The following is a 3,862-nucleotide window of genomic DNA, read 5'->3' as shown; positions in this document are numbered from 1 at the left end:
AAAAAAAAAAAAAAAAAAAAAAAATGTGTAGTCATCACAGCACTCAGTCGTCACTGTAGATTAATGAAGTGGCCGCTAAAGGGCCCCATCATGAGGGAAAGGCACTAAACAACATATAACGCACTACTGTAGTCTTTTCATTTCTAAAAAATTGAGTTAGGATGACAAACTTAAAACTTAGAAAAAAATTAAAGTATGATAATATATAACCAAATGCTAATTAGGATAGGTTTAAATGCTAAGTTTGGTGGGATCTGAGTTCAAAGCATAAGGTTGAGGAAACTTTAGTAGACTCAGAAGTATTTTATTTTCCTGCCAGAGAACTTAATGGTCATCCAACAGTCTCTCTTTACAGACACAGTCCACAGACTCAATTAATAAGACTAGGACCCTTGTTATCTTCAGAAAAGCGTATTTTTAAAAATATGCAAATATAACAATATTTTAGTCCATTAAAAGTCCGTCAAAGGCTTGCTTCTCCTTTGGTTACAAGCACATGAGGATTCTCCTATTCTAGTCCTGTGTACTACTTCACAAGTCATCACAGGAGATGTGACTGCGGGGGCTCAGAGTGCCCAGCACCACGCTCTCTCTCTTCTTCCAAAGATTCCAAGCTTCAGGGCACAGCGAGCCAGGCACTTAATGTGCAAGGACATCGCAGTTTCCCTGTGCAGAAATCAGGAATGGAAGCTGCTTGTTGACTATGTTCCTACCATTGGACAGCAGCTTGGGAGGGGTAGAGGCTGAGCACCGAAGCCCATACTGACCTCAGTTACCTGAAGGTTGAGCTGCTCCTTTTACTATGTTTTCAGCTTCTGATTTTCCTCCTGGCATATTTCCTTGGAATTTTGATGCTGCTTGCCTCAGAAAATTATTTGCTTTACCAAATTTGTTCTACAAAGTGCATTCTGATAAGGAGCTAAAATTGTATTCCCAAGGTAAGCACAATCACAATCTAGGACACGATTACACTACGACCTCTGAATAATGTGTGCAAGTCATCCAGCACACACCTCTATTTTGTGCATTCGCCCAGCCAGCCACAACCACCATAAACTCTGAAAGCCCTACTAGGAATTTCCCAATGTCTAGTCAGAGGCCCTTCTTAAAACATCACAGTCATCAAAGAATCCTGATACAGGAATCAACAATTAAGTGAGATACTATCCATTGGCATTTGAATAGCATGCAGGAGAGTCACTGTACCCAGAATTCTACCGAAAAGCGCCTACACTATGCACACTCACAAGCAGAAAACATATCGTCGGGACAAACATAGATAGAAGGGCTAGGTACCTCTTTAGCTCAGCAAGATCCTGCAAAGTGAGGTGAAGAGCTTGCTGCAACAGCAACAGTGAGATTTAAAAAAAAAAAATTGTTTTAAAGGCAGAAGTGTTCCTGGCAAGGTTCAGATGGAAAAATAGGAACAGATCCCGGAAGCAGTGCTGTAGCCAGGAATAACTTAAGCTCCAGACATTTTCGGCAAGGGTAGGATAATACTAAGGATTCATTGCATAGCTACCCTGGTCCTCTGAACCTCGAAGAAACCACGGCTTGTAGGCTACAAGTCAGTCCACGAAGATTTACCAAATACTGTCCACGCAACATGCTCAGCACACCGCTAGTCCCTGAGCAGAATTCTGTGAGATGGCAGTAGTTACTGAGTAGACACTGTAAACACCTTTACACCACAATTGACTGGGGAAAGCATTTTCCCTATTTCACATGTGAAAACATTAAGGCTAAAAGAATTCTACAAAGTCACATGACTAATACGTGGAGTTGAACCCTGACCCCCATATTGCCTGACTCCAAAGCCCATAATACCACATTACTATGTATAAAATATGGATCATTCCCTAAAGAGGCTTAAAGTAACCTAAACCAATGAGAGATCAATGTAGGCAATATAGTGAAGAGCTAACAAGTATATCAAGACTTCAAAGAAAGAGAAGAGAAATGAGTAGGGGAAATCTCATAAAAGAAGCAAGACTTAGGTTCCTCCTCCACAGATGGCTATGAGAGAACAATATGAGCGGCGACACTTTGGTGGGAAGGCAGCTGGCCCCATCAGGACACGAAGAAAGTCAAACCACAAAGAGTAAAGGACTTAGATAGGAAGAGTGAGTCCACTGTGAAAGACCTTCAGGCATGCTGGGGACACTTGAGATTATGGATAAAGGACAGCAGCTCAAGGCTGCCAGGCAGAAGAGACGCTTAGCTGGGCTGGAGCATGCTGAAGAGAGCAGAGTGGGAAGCTTCTCATTCGCTGTTTCTCATTCATCCTTGGGTACACATTCAGTGAGACCAGGTGAAATTGGGTTCCTATGCTGGAAAGGAAAGGGAGGGCTGGAGTACACACAGAAGGGAGGATCTATACCAAACAGGTGGCAAAGGTCTTGATGACTCACTGACACAATGAATAAAAAATGAGGAAGAAGATGACAAAAGGTAACTCTAAAGCTTCAGGAGTGCCATAATTTCCACCATTCCTAGAAACTTCAAAAAGCGATGAAAATAAAAACAAACAGAAAAGTGCTTTGAGATATTGAAAACTCAATAAATAAAACCTCTGATAACTCATTTACACATAATCCGTAGGCAAGAAACTTCACTGAGAAAAGCCATTTATTTGTGACCACTTCAAATGCAGGGTCCCCTGGCAAGGACAGCAGGGGTCTGCCCACCAGGCTCTGTCCCTCCTCCAACACACCCTCCACGCTGGGCACTAGACTGGGCTCATGAAGACACATGACTGACCTTGCCCACCCAGACCAGCCAGACTTTGAAGAAGAGGACAAGAGTCAAAGCGGGAAGGTAGAAACAAAAGGCACGGGGTTACTGTAAGGCTGGGCCTTAAAGGGTGAGGACTGTCATGGGATGTCATTTAAAAATTTTTAAAAATCCAGCACCACTTTCATTTCTACAACTGCTTCCTACCGTTTTACAATTCTTGGTCCTCACATAGATAGGAAGGCCTTCAAGATTCTTTACCAAATTGCTGCTCTCTTTGGAAACTATTTCAAACGTGCATATTTATGCATCTATTAATTCCTAGCCTAGTTAAGCATATAGTTGAGGCACAAATTCTTCTCAGTGTACTACACAAATTTCAAGCTCATTACATTCAGTCATGGCTCGTTCACGATAGAGGGGCACCCTTGCTCAGGAAAAGAAAGTGTCAATACCTTAGAGAAATCCAGTCCCGCTTGCAAAATTCAGGGTGGTATGGCCTCAGCTTAGCCCAGCTTTGGCAAAGCAGATTTTATTGAAGTATAACTGGAAATGAATGCTGTTGTCTGCAGAAAGATGCATTAAACTACCTTCTGCATAAGGTCTGAGTGTCAGAGTCGAACTCGAAAGATTAACATTACAAAAGAAACAGTTCTGGAAAATGTTTCAACATCCTTCCTAAAACACACAGATTAGTAATAAAAGAGCAGAAAGAAATCCAGAGCAGAAAAGGAAGCCCGTGAAACATGGTTGCACTAAGTGTACCGGGGTTCCTTCTCAGATCCCTGCGGGACAGCCAAGGGCCTACTTAGGATCAAGTCTTCAACGCTCCCCACAAGGGCTTGGGCTGGCTAAGACCTGCCCTCTTAGGGACCGCACAGTAAACACACCCTTCTAAAACCTGCGGGCTCGGAGTTTTCATGCCACCAAGGAGACCCCCACACGACCGCGGTTTCAGAGAACTAGCCTGATAGCCTCCTCCTGTGTCCGGGTCCTCGCCGAGGCCATCGGACAGGAGTCTTGCAGCCCTAGCCCGGCCCGCCGCGTGACAGCCGCCCGGATCCCCGAGCCCACTCACCGGCGAGGCGAGAGCACTGGCGGGGCCTCCCCTAGGGGAACAGCTCGGCGG

At 44.2% G+C, this 3,862-nt stretch overlaps 1 protein-coding gene across 2 annotated transcripts in view; it reads right to left on the bottom strand.

Moving 5' to 3' along the window:
• Positions 1 to 3,862, bottom strand: part of Cilk1 (ciliogenesis associated kinase 1) — a 58,755-nt gene that overhangs the window by 51,969 nt on the left and 2,924 nt on the right. The window contains exon 1 of one of the 2 annotated variants that reach the window (XM_010630816.3): positions 3,812 to 3,862. The exons of the other annotated variant lie outside the window; for it this stretch is intronic. The gene's annotated coding sequence lies outside the window, so the exon portion shown is untranslated. The remainder of the gene's footprint in view (positions 1 to 3,811) is intronic. 2 annotated transcript variants of the gene reach the window in all.

Source organism: Fukomys damarensis, unplaced genomic scaffold, assembly GCF_012274545.1.
Source record: "Fukomys damarensis isolate Sample0158 unplaced genomic scaffold, DMR_v1.0_HiC HiC_scaffold_14, whole genome shotgun sequence".
NCBI classification, from domain to species: domain Eukaryota; kingdom Metazoa; phylum Chordata; class Mammalia; order Rodentia; family Bathyergidae; genus Fukomys; species Fukomys damarensis.
The sequence above is the reverse complement of the archived record's forward strand: the minus strand, read 5'-3'. Positions and strand labels throughout refer to the sequence as shown.